At 38.1% G+C, this 13,103-nt stretch overlaps 1 long non-coding RNA gene across 1 annotated transcript; it reads left to right on the plus strand.

Moving 5' to 3' along the window:
• Positions 1 to 3,881: 3,881 nt before the first annotated feature.
• Positions 3,882 to 10,035, plus strand: LOC115350731. Its single transcript, XR_003926578.1, has 3 exons — positions 3,882 to 3,995; positions 5,320 to 5,377; positions 7,920 to 10,035. It is a non-coding gene; the product is annotated as an uncharacterized LOC115350731 (long non-coding RNA).
• The last annotated feature ends 3,068 nt before the right edge of the window (positions 10,036 to 13,103 follow it).

Here is a 13,103-nt window from a genome sequence, read left to right on the forward strand (position 1 = left end):
GCTTATACCTGCAGAGAAGTTAAGCCATGTAATCCATCCATGAACATTCACTGCAATCTCCTTACAGTAGCAGAGAAAACATTTTTATAAGGAAATGATGAAAATGTATTTACTCCAAGGTGATTTAACAGCAATTGCTGTTAACTACTGAGAGAAAATCTTGATGTACAGTAAAGTACTAGGATTTATTGGTAGGATATTATTACAAAACAAAACTGATGGAAATGCCTGTACAATCTGAAACATCAGTAATAATCCTGAAACCGTTGCCTCATTCATTCCCAAGAAAAGATAAACAGCATTTTTCCTTGCAGACCTCAGTGTTTGTCCTCAGCAGAGGAAATTCACCTGTGGGAATATGGAATGATCAGGGCCCTCCACCTACTTCTGTCCTGACTTCCGCTTCAAAAGAAATAATAAGTTAAAATATAAAAATATGTATTCCTATGTACTTTTAAAGCCTTTACAGCTGTTTGCACTGGAACATGCCACTTTGTAGACTTGTTTCTGAAACCCACAATGTCAACGTATTTCTCTTGAGAAAAATGGCCTTTTTATTCATTACTTGTATCTACATGATAATAAGTGCTTGTGTGAGAAAAGAAGGAAATTATTCTTTATGCATAGGTATCTATGATGTTAATCAGCCTAGCAAAGTTTCGCAGCTAGGACCTGAGGAAAATACCTTGTCTCTTAAGATGAGAGATTGGTTCTGTCTCTGTGGCATGCCTGTCCTTAGCCTACACAGTGATGCCAGTGGTTGCCGCTCTACTGTCATGTGGAGATGTGTCTCCAGCAAAGTAGGATTACTCTGCATCTTCAATAACATGTTTTCAATAGCTTTGGAGTCTGCATTTTGAGAATTGTCATATTTACTGAGCATTGTATTATACTTTGGCACTTAGATGAGTAGAACAGACAAATGATTTCCTGTCTGATACAGAATCTAGGTATTTAACGAAATAAACAGCTAGTTTACATAATCTTTCTGAAGTCTGAGGTGCTTATCTCTTTGAAATGAACATTTTTGTTTTCTCAAAAACAAGTTAGAAACTTTATTCCATGGTGAATTAGATATAGCTATCAAGAGGAATCTGGGCAGAAATGGTTTTAATAATTTTCATTCATTCCAGTTAGTGACGCCAATTGTGGTGCATTCATGTGATTTGCAGTGTTTACCTCTGACCAGAGGTCCTTCAGCAGCCATAGTGATCCCATATCAACTGCTCTTTTCATTTTCTTACTGACATCCAGCTTCCTTCCCTAAAATGGTTAGCATCAGCTGAACAGTTCTGTGGTCTGTGCCCGTCAAACACCAGTGAGGTAGGCAAGAGAACAAGGCCCGGGAAAGTATCAGTAACCTCAAAAATATTGAAATAAACTCAATTTTCTGGTCTCACAAGACCGCATTCTTGACTGTGCCTGCTGATCTGTGCTGTAATGTAAAAATACAGCAGTCTGTGTTGTGATTACAGCAGAACTCTGCATACGGCAATTTATAGGCATTTTCAAAAGCAAATAAAACACGCTTTCTGTTTGAATTATGTCTATCTGTAAACAGAAACATTTGATACTATGTATTTCAAAACAATCACTGTGTTTCAGATTTGTGCTCATATCACTATCACTGGTATCAACGATAATAAACACCTAAAATTAAAAAACAGTTAGATTAATACCTAGCATGAAATACTGTACAGCTATTTTTAAATTAATAGTGGTGTAGGACTTAACAGTGCTTTCTCTTCCCTAGATACTTGCTCTCAAGCAGTCAGACTGCAAATCTGCAAACCTTTAAAGAGAGGGAGGGCAACCACCCCTACACTTCTACCACTCTAGTTCCTTGCATACCTTTAAAGACTCTGCCAGCTTTACAAGACTGATGTCACATGGCTAACAATTGCAAACAAATTTATGCATTTTTCATAGCTACAGGTTGCTATCATAAAAAACCCCTGAATTGTGAAGACAGAGCATTTTCCATTAGTTTTGTGATTTTCATCATCTGCTACTATCCCTCTGTCTAGTTTAACTTCTTCAATGCTTTGGTGACGTCTTAACTTCCACAGATGAGCAAATGTACAAATATTATATCCTGGGTCATCCCCAAGTACGTGCAGTATTGAATATAGACATGCTTCCTGCAAGGCTCAGAACAAATGAGCATCCATGATCTATTTGCATACTCAACATTTCATTTCTTCCAGCTAAATGCCACTTCCGTAGTCCCAGCAGTTTTGCTGCTGAATATCTAGCAGATATGAATCCCTTAGTGGGAGAAACTGTATACCTTGATAAAGAACATTTGGAAATGAAATACCTTTGTTAAATTATAGCATCAGAATAACATGTCTTTGAATACAGAAATTGCCTAGGAATATATGGTTTAAAACTATTAGTAACTGTCACAACTCAAAGAGATAGCTCAGTGTTATAAAAAGTCTCTTTCAATAAAGAATAAGCATAAATCTATCATCTTATATTCTCAGAAGTATGATTCATCTCACTTTATTAGCTTTCATAATGTAGACATTTAGTCTTATGTGGGCTACATCTACAGTCAGTGGATTGAATATAGAGTTTGCTAGAGGGTGACCTGATCCTTCCTCAGGTAGGTATCTAGGGTAAACAGGATGAATTACTAGATGCTGTCTCTCTCCGCTGATTACTGATGGACCTTATAATATTAGCTTACACTAGACATCTGTTTTATGGTTTAAGTTAGAGGGAAAGAATCCCACCCTACACATATTATGAATGTCAGTCATCTCAATTATTTTACCCAAGAAGCTTCATGGAAGTCAAGCTTTAAACTTCCACGGGTAGTTACCTAACCTTGTTGGAGACTGAAACAAGATGTGTGTACTTGATGATGAAACTAAATGTTGCTAACAGTTTTGGTAAACCTCTCATTAATCACATGACTCTTTAAAGAATATGGCTTAAGCGTTTCTCATTGGGAGGATATATAATCTGCTTCAGTGTTTTGTGCTTATATACTATGGGCAGAATTGATATCACTACAGTAAAATAAATTATTGCTGTCTGTTACAATGAACTATTTTCAGTTGCTTATAAATTCATCAAATTCTAACAGTGTCCTGAAATCTTATATTCCAGATGTCATCTTCAGGCCAAAATTCTTGGGTACTCAGATAAAATGTTCAGCTCTTTCTGAACATGGAAGTGGTTAGGGTAAGCAAACAATCACTAACGTACATGTCTGTTTGAAAAGAGATATTTGTGGCTCATTGCTTTAGAAGCTCCAACATTGCTATGGCTTTAGAACATGAACTCTGCCCAGCTCTGCCAGGGAAAGGAGCTGAGCACGGTCTGGGTAATCGAAACCTACTTAACTAAGGGGTGAACTGACGCATGCTGGTGCTAGCAAGATAAGGAAACTGTAATCAGGAAATTGTGAAAATGTGCTAAAACTGAGAGGAGATTGCATAGACCTGACAAAGAGGTAGGATTAAAATAGACAGTTTGCCCAGACAGCGGGACTGGAGCAAGAAGCTCAGGAGAGGAGAAGATTTGGTCCAAAGTGGGTTGGATAAAAACATAGTAGAATGCAAAGGAAAGACTGTCTGAGTAATTAAGATTGGGGAGCTAGAATTACCTACGGAAAGAGAATGGGATTGAAAAGAAGTGTTGGATTACAACTGTGATAGCCAGATGATACGACTATGGCTCACTGAGCAACAAGATGAGGGCTGAGAAGTCGGAGGAAAGCAGCATGATATCTGGACAGAGACAGAAAAGGGGCAAGGATAGCCTGTAATGAACATGCCTTTCCAAAACTCTGAGCTGAATCCTCTTTTTTTCTCTACCAGAAAATACCTGCAAAACCAACCACAGAAAAAGGCTCTGTGTACACTGACAGAGTAGAAATTCATTTTACAAGTGGTGGACAACTAAAGGAGATCTGTCTCCAGCTGATCAAAGGGAAGGTTAAAAGAACCTGAAGCCAGACAAATTCAGATCCGAAGTACAATGTACATTTTTAATACTGAAAGTTAATATCCATTATAATTTATCAAGAGATATGGCAAATTTTCCATTGGGGCAGAACTTTCAAATAGAAATATCAATATTTTCCAAGCTTCAAAAAGAAATGGTTGGAGGGATTCCTATGCCCTGTTATCTAATGATTACAGTGTTTCCTTCTCTTTTAATCTGTAAATGCCCTGCCCAGACCTGCATTCTACTCCAAATAGAAAAGAAAAACTTCCTGCCATTATTAATCAGTTACCTAAAGGTTTCAACTGATCCCGATTGATCCTGGGGCTACCTGTTATAAGGAAAAATTTTCAGAAAAAAGCCTACAACAATTTAATGAAATTGCATCCACACAGGGAGTTGAAACATGGCTTCTTGGTCATTAGTCTCAAACTCATTTTACTAACTGTCTAGTCAAATTTCCTTACTAGTGCTTCAAAGTAATCTAATTTTTGTTAGCAATATAGATACATTTTATACATTTATGTTCCACAAAACATGGAAAAAGAAATTGCTCAGGCTGAGTAAAAATGAACTGTATTGATGAAAAAAAATCTGCAGTTTTTTTTATATTTCATACTGCTTTCTTTGCAGTAAAAACGAATGTCAAGTTGTTTTTATATTGTGCTTTATATTGTCCTAGGATGCTTTTTAACAGATGGAGGAATAAAATTGTAGAGTAACTAAACAAATTGTTCCCAATGATGGAGCCAAAAAGAAAATACCTATTTCACCTATTATCTTCAGCTCTAAATACTAGAGAGAAAGTATTTTATCTAACCAAGCTGATGTATGCATAAAGTATAAGATATTCCAATAAATCAAAGGGATTCTATACACCTAAGTTTAATTCACAGGAAATTCTGAAGGTGCCTTACAAAATTGATTAAATCCCCTAACAGCTATTTTGTTAACACTGTATGTATATATAGGGACCACTTAAATACATTGATTAACTGATTTAAATCTATCACAGCAATTTCTATTTGTAGAGTAAATCTAAGTTTTTACCTTACAAAAAAAAATCTGGCTTACTTGTTAAGGTAACGTTCCCAAGTATACAACAAATGTGAGAATGAAATATCATCTCCAGACAACGTGAAGCAAATGCTCTGGATGTTGTGAACATCCCTGTTCAAATTATTGTAATAGGGAAGACTTCTACATTTTTTTTAGACTCTAAATAGTCTGAGTCCACTTTCTGGAGTTACCCCTCTCCCCAGGGACTACAGAAGGAACAGAAGATGTTTTACGTAATTTAGGTTTTTCAGGAGTTTTCTAATGCCTGATGAATTTGCATCTAAATTCAACACTTTGCAGAAACACCTCTGGATCACCTACGGCAAAAGTTCATTCATTCCAAGAAGATTTCAGCCAGGTAAGAGATTGCTCTTACTCCCCTTCTACCCAGTTTCCTATGACTTACATGGAGTAAAAAGCTAAGTTCCTCTTTTTCTGACTGAAGCATATTATAACCTATACAACACCACTTGTTTTTAATAGGCTTTTCCTCTGGGTTCTGTGTAATTCCCAACAATGTCAGTAGGAGTGATGTGAACATATGGTTAGAGAAGGCCTGAGAGAGGGCAGCTATTCTCATGCCAAGTGAACAACATTTTGCACTGCATTTCAAGCGTTTTGTGGATTGGGTGCTGCCAGAAATGCTGTATGAACAGCATTGTTTGCAGTATTTTGACATTGCGTGGAGACAACCTGGAAACACAGGCAAGCAATTCAGCATTGCTGAAGGGTGAAACTTTGGAGGCTGAGCAAGTTTTCAGCAGAAGGATAAGCTTTAACTGAACTAATTTTCTCATCATCTGACAGGCTGCTTGGACACATGATTGCTTCTTTTGTCCCTAGAAATCAGAATGTCTCTTTCTGTTAAGGTCTATTGGTACTAGCAAGGGGAGAGTGACTTTTGTCAAAATAAGAACTGTGACTCTCCAGACTGAAGGTTGCAGTTTGTGAAAGGTCCTGGAGGCCTCCTTATTTCACTTCCTTCTATTCTTGAAAGACAAATGACATATTTTTTTTTCTTCTCCAGCAGTATGTTCCCCTTAGTTGAGTTCTTTTGGGGGGAGACAAATAGCCAAAATCCTTTGAAACAAGAAGTTGCTTGTTATAGCTCTGTAATCTCTCTGTTGGGCCATCAGGTATCTGGTTTTTTCAGACTGACTGAAAGTTCTCCAGGATTTTAAAATCTGCAGGATCCAGTATATGCTCTGTACTGGATAGAGCCTTTTAGTTCTTAAACATATGAAGATTTCAGGAACACTTTGAATAGCCAGCAATGGATAGGTGGGACACTTGTTGTCCCTACTATGGGCCCATTACTGAACTGGGGAAACCCAGACCTATCATTGAAGCAGCAAAACACTGAGATAAAAGGAATAAAATCTTGCTGTGAAGGAGTAACATAGGTGATAAATGAAGAATATATTTTAGAATTCAGACATTTACCCACAGCTGTCAGTTCATGTCTACCTAAACCAAACTGTCAGTCTTTGTGGCTTACCCATCACAGATTAACTCCTGAGATTTGAACACCACTCCCAATCTGGGATAACAGGGGGTTTATCCTTAAAGTCAAAGTCCTTTGAAAATTTTATTCAAAGTGATGGTTAATCCAAGTACGAATGTGACACAGATACATAAGAACTGAATTTTCCAGTTGACAGTGCAAGTCTCCATGAATTGAAATAAGTACTGTTTTCTTGAGGGATTGTGAAAGTAAGTCTCTATGCCAAATATTTGATCTGTTCTGCTCTCTTGCAAGATATATACTCTGCATAAAATACTCTCTGAAATGGGGTCTGCTTGTCCAGATGAATACATTATTCCACTGTGTGGAGAAAGGCTGATCTAGAGGCAAATTACTGAGCATAATTTATTCCATATCCTTGCTGGAATAACTTGCGCTCCTGAGCCTCCTCAGATGTGTAGTCAATAGGGAACTGTCTGGCTACATGAGGTTTCTTAATACATCTTTCAGCTAAATCAGAGATTCAAATGCAAAATCCAGCACTCAGGGAGATCATCTGAATCTGTGATGCTCCCTGGAGAACTGGAGGTCTATAAACCAATGAATGGATTACAATGAAATGTAAATTCAGTATTTCCAACTCTGGGAGAAATGACGATACTCCAATATTTTTCTAGCTGTACATATCTCCCTCAGTCAAACAGTAGCACCTCTCAGCATTTATCAAGTCTGTAATGTACTTTGGAAGAAAGTTTAAATGCTGATTGTATTTAAAAATATAGCTTTTATATATTTTAAAAACTGTCTTCATACTGGGAACTGTGTCCTAGTCCTAAATGCTTACAGTAATGTGCTGAGCACTGGTATGCGGATTTACTTTTTTTATCTGCTACAGCAGAGTAGTTTTTAAAGATTCATTCTAGTTTTGGTGAAATGTCTTAAGTGAAACCCAACAGGTAGAAAGGGGATGTTTGGTTCTGAATGGAGTCTATCATGAAAATACAGCAAAGGGCCACAGAGCTGAAGACATCTGCATATAGTTCAAGTGACTAGTTGGAGAAAAGAGCTACTGCGGTAAGAAACACAAATTGTTCACTTGCAGTCTAAGGTTGAGGAAGGAGTGCTCTATTCATTCAATACTTTTAAAAATACCTGTAAATGTTGTGTAATTTGAAATCTGATGTTGTCCTCCTGCTGGCTAAGTAAAGTTGAGCAAACTAGGTCAAATTAGAAGGGAGATCTCCTCAGCTCTAGGTAAACTGCTGAGATGCAGTAGTTGATCTTTCTCCTCGTATTTCTCCCCTGCTTTTTTAGTGCCAAAGCAGTGTGATAGTTTCAGCTATCAGATTTGTACTTGTCAGATCAACCCTTTTACTTCAAACTTGTCTCATTCCTTCCAGAGATGTTGTTCAGCCTTTCTTTTTGTCATTTCCAGACTCAGCAGCAGTACAGAGGAGCCCCTCGACTGCCCCTCATCACCATATGAAAGAGGACAGAAAGCATGTGTCTACCTTACTGATTGGCGTGTTGCACAGACAGAAGGACTGGGGCTCAATTTGCTGCGGTGTGCCATGGTTCTTGGATCACAGAGCTATACCGTCTCTTTCCTGGTGATGAAGTTCACACTAGCTGCAAGTGTAGGCATGCATCATGCAAGCATAAAGAGCTAATTGTTGTAGGACCTTACACTCACATTACAAAGAGGGTGTATGTGTTCCTCCAGTACACTGCTTCATCCGTGGTTCCACCAGGAGAGTAAAGAAGTCACACAAATTCATTGTACCTATCTGTGTTTACTGCATGACTGCAAACACAGGTGCTATGTTTCAAAGACTCCTAAGCAATAAGATTTCAGAAGATGTTTTATAAATGGGGAAGCGATCAACATTATGAAGTTTGTAACTGACACAGGTATGTGATGAAAAGTTCAAAGATGAAGTAATTTCACTTGTGTTATGCCACTGATGGCACTAACTTACAGAGCAAGTTTTTGTCTCAGATACTCCAAAGCAGCTCTAGTTGACTACAGCATGCGCACACAGTCTAGGATGTAGCCTTTAGCTATTGAAACTTCTGGGGGCTGTTTTTGGTTTTGTTCCATTTTACTATTGGAGGCAGCAAAATGAATTCTGACCTGGGCTCTAGAGCAATGTCTTTGGGCTGTGACACTGGGGCAAAGCAAGAGTTACAAGAAAACAGAATTTAAAAGACGGTGTGTTCAATGCACTGACTCTCTCTGGTTATGTATTCACTCAGTAATCAATGAACAACAGAGAAACTCTCAACATGAGTATAAAGATGTCAGAATCAGTTCCTTAATCTTGATGCGGTTTAAATATTACTTCTGGCTAAGTATTACATCTGAACCAATCACATAATTTGAGCTTACAGCAAGAGTTTGTTCCTGAGCTGATTCATGTCAGTTTTATACTTGTAAACATCTTTTGATTTCAGTGGCGTTAATTCATATTTTCAATAACTCAATGAGAACAGAATATGGAGTAGAGTCTTAAAGTGTCTTTTCAGAACAGCCAGGGAACTCCCTTGGCACATGAAGAAAAATTGCTATTGTCAGTATCAGAGACAAAAAATGAAACCAGTCAGGATACAGTAGGAGTCTTCACTGAAACTAATACAGAGGTGAAATGCACAGCTCCTTGAATGAGATCATCTCCTTGAAAGTCAGTATTGTACAGTACATGAAGGCTGTTATTGCATTGCTCTTTCCGCATAAGATAGGGTGTATAAGCTAAGCATTGCATGCAAGGGCCAAGACACTAAACTAATTTTACTAAGATCCATTTATGTTAAATCAAAGAAGAGGGTAGATTTGAAAAAGAAGGTGCAAATAGTATATTTCTAATATCTTCTCTGTCAAAAATTATCTGAGTTTAAGAGAAAGGAAGAAATAAGAACTGGGAGGTTGATGGAAGGTTAAAACATTCACAAAACAAACTTGATTTATTCAAGCTTTTCGAAGTCCCAAGAAACATGTTTAATGGGAGCTGAAAGACTTGCAAAGAAACCTTATTGTGGTGCACAGCAAAATAATGTGGAAAAAAAACCCCCTCCATATTTCTTCAGCCTCTAGCTTAGCTCTCACTGTAGGGAATCTTGCTGTGAAGAGATTAATCACTGCTGCTTAATAGTATCTCTGCTGGTTGCTCCAGGATAGCAACTAGCACATAATGCAGCAGATGCATTCTTCTTTTAGTATGGCACCTAGCGTACTGTGAATGTGCCAAAGGGATTTCAAACTTGCCTTACCTTACTTACAAGTTGTGCAGTTGGTGCACAACTGACCAGCAGATGCTGGAAGCACATTACTTGGCTCTCCAGAGGGCACAGATTCTGGAGGAGGATGAAATAGTTTCTTTTGTCCCCTCTCCCTGCTTTTGTTTTATGGAGGAAGCAAAGGAACTGCCTCCTACAAATCTAGCTAGCTACCAGGCTACTTCTAGAACTAGGTCTCAAAGATTTTCCCTCTTCTGAAGCTAGTCCTTACTGAAACTTCATTAGGGATTTTGGCTTCTCGTCTTGATCTCACTCTTTTTTCCTTGCCATTTATAGCACTTGATTTCCTTAGGAGCAGAATGGACATTTACTTTGATGCAGTAATTACTGGTAGTTGGTTACATCCCATTCCTTGTCAGTTCTGCTTAGATCTCCTTCTTACTAGCACCAGAATGTCTCTAGTTCCTTTCAGTCCTTGCTGGGCTAAACTCTCCAGACTATTTTCCTTTCCCTCGTTCTCTCCTACATTTGCAAATCTACCTATTTTGGCATCATCATCTCTAGTTGTTCAATTTACAATGAAGAAAAGTCCAACAAAGATGTCTTAACAAACTAGGTCTTGTATAAGATATCAAACAGGGACATTGATACAAGGACAACTACTTGGCCACAGACTCAAAGGAAGGTTTCTAGGATGGCAAAATCAACCCTCTTTTGAGTTTCTTCTCTTATTGCATCAAAACTTTAACAGCTTTACCTGAATGCTCTTCAGAGACTGTGGTTCAAAGGTTCTGGCTTTAAAGGGATTGCACTTTTTTCCTTTGGCAAGAGAAATGGACAGGTTTATTTAAGTTAAATGCTTTTCAAAGATACTTTCACAGAAGCTTTCGTCTCCTTTTGTCTTTGTTTCCAATTTTCCTGAAAATAACTGCAGTGACACAAGTGCAAAGTCTTTTTGATCACTTCAGTGGTAGTGATGATGCAGCTTTGTGAACTGCAAGGCATGTTGTCTGAAAAAGCTATCTTCCACCAGGAGCAGCAAAGGAAATGGAGTAGAGCAACTGGCAGGCTCTCCCCCACATCAGTCAACTATCACAATCTTTCTCCAGCAGGTGAGTAGAGGGTTGATAAACTGCTACCTTTGGGGACTTCCACCATGGAAAGAATGACTGTTGCATAGGCAATAGAGGTACTTACGGTAAAACGGATGTTTAAATTCACAGTAAAACTGAACCCAAGGAAAGACTGCTGGGTTTTGATTAGCAGAAAAGATGAACTGGTATCTCCAAGTCCTTTTTTCAACAAAATGGCATGGGAAGAGGATAGACCAACAAATGCTTAAATAACAGTAGTCAGCAAAGGTTGAGATTCAGCTCCAGATTCACTTAAAACAGAAAATTTTTAGATGTAGCCATGGGTATGTCATCTAGGTGTTTCAGCTACTCTTATGTTCACTGGGGGTGCAATGGAGTTGCCTAAAAGTGAATGTATACTGCCAGATGAGACTTTCTAGAGTACCCTGCCCGGCCTCTAGCTGCCGTGTCCAGGGGGCAAGGTTTTTCCATAGGTCTTGTGCCGTATCTGCCAGCCTCCTGTGGAAGTCTGAGGTGCTTTAGAGCATCTCAAATGAGGCTAGAAACCTGTGTTTAAGCAATTGAAATGACTCGGATGGTGTGGACCAGGTTTTACTGACCAGAATGGGTGTGTAGATGAATCTCACATGTAGACACTTACATGTAAGTTTTGTTGCACTGAATCCCTCCCCTGATGCTCTCTTGCTGGGCTGTTGCTTGCTAGTGGCATAAAGTGCCCAGCACTTTGTGTGTGGGCGAACATAAACAAAAACATGACCCTTGCTCCAAACAGTGGACAGTCAGAGCTCAAGACAAGGCACAACAGTAGAGATGCACAGGGTCTATGGAGGGTACGTGGAGAAAAAAGAGAAAGCAAGTGAAGCCTGGTGATCTAATAATTGCATTATTCCCAAGAGACTTTTGTAGCCAGAGAGAACTCTAGCGAGAGATTTATAGGAGTTTGGAGACTCAGTTTTGCAGGAGTGGGGGATCGTCTAAGCAGTAACATGGAAAACTTGTGAAGCTGTTAACCTGAGAATTTGCCTCAGCATCTGGTACTCCATGTAAGGCATCTTCTTGGTGAAAAGAAGCAGCTCTAAAATTGTTGTGACTGGCAAAATGTTCCTATAGAATAAGCCAAATGTGGTCAAAATGTCAGGCAGGTATGCTGTCTGCAGCAAGTATATGACTGGAGAAATGTTATGTTTGTCAAGGACAGAGATTAAAAAAATAGGAATAATTTAGAAATGAAGTGATAAAAGACTTCACTGTGTAAGTGGGCAGGAAAGGCCTTATCTTCTGCTGTTTAAAAATAAAATCTCAATTATATTAGTTTAGATGACAGTACCTAGGCAGAGATCCAAGTTGAAGACTTGTTTATGGGCTTGAACAGTAAGTAGGATGATGGTGTTTTCCACAGCAATCAAGTAAGAAAGTAGCAGGGAAGGTGTGGGAGAAGAAAGATTAGAGAAAAATGCAAATAATCATTTTATCTGTCTGTTCAATTAACATCTAGGCCTACTTTGTAGCTTCCTGAAGCCTCAGTGTGGGATTCTGTAGGTGACAAACATTCAAAATGAGGGACCCGCCAACACATATTCAGGTAGAAATTTCAAATATTCTGGTATGTATTTCTCCACTATAAATAACTTTCTGCAATTTCAGTGTCCTAATTTTGCGTTTGAGGTAAAAAAGAAAAAAAAAAAAAAAGAAGAAGAAATGCTTCAACAAAAAGTTACAGTTTTTGGTTTAATGTGTAGGTATTTGGGGAATTAAAGTACCCTATGGAAACACAGGCAGAGATGCAAAAGTTACAACCTTTTTTTTCAAATATCATCTTCAAATACATATGTATTTAGTTAAGTGACTGCTCAATTTTTGTATATTAGAATTGGATATTCAATTACATTACTCCAAATTAGTTTTGTTTCTCTAAAATGCTTGCACAGTACTTATCCTATCCCTAATAAAAAGACTTTGAAGATGGTAATTTTGTTGGTGTTTAAGTAAATGACACGAGGGAGATGTGCTTGGTCTTTCTTGGCTGTTCATAGGTTAGGGCGCAATTTATGTCATTTTAATTTTGTTACATTTAATAAAGGATGAACTCAGAAGAAACGTTATTGTTTATGCCTTGTGTATTTTAACCGTGTATATGCAAAATAGTGTTTCACTTTTCTGGTACATAGCTGCTTGATTAAAAGAAACAAGTTACAGTGGTGACTGTAGACACTTTACCTTGTAAATTGTGTTTTAGAATAACTGCAACAAACAACATGTTTACAGCTAAGAGATACTTATAAAAAAACCTG

The sequence above is a fragment of the Aquila chrysaetos genome, chromosome 14, assembly GCF_900496995.4.
Source record: "Aquila chrysaetos chrysaetos chromosome 14, bAquChr1.4, whole genome shotgun sequence".
NCBI lineage: Eukaryota > Metazoa > Chordata > Aves > Accipitriformes > Accipitridae > Aquila > Aquila chrysaetos.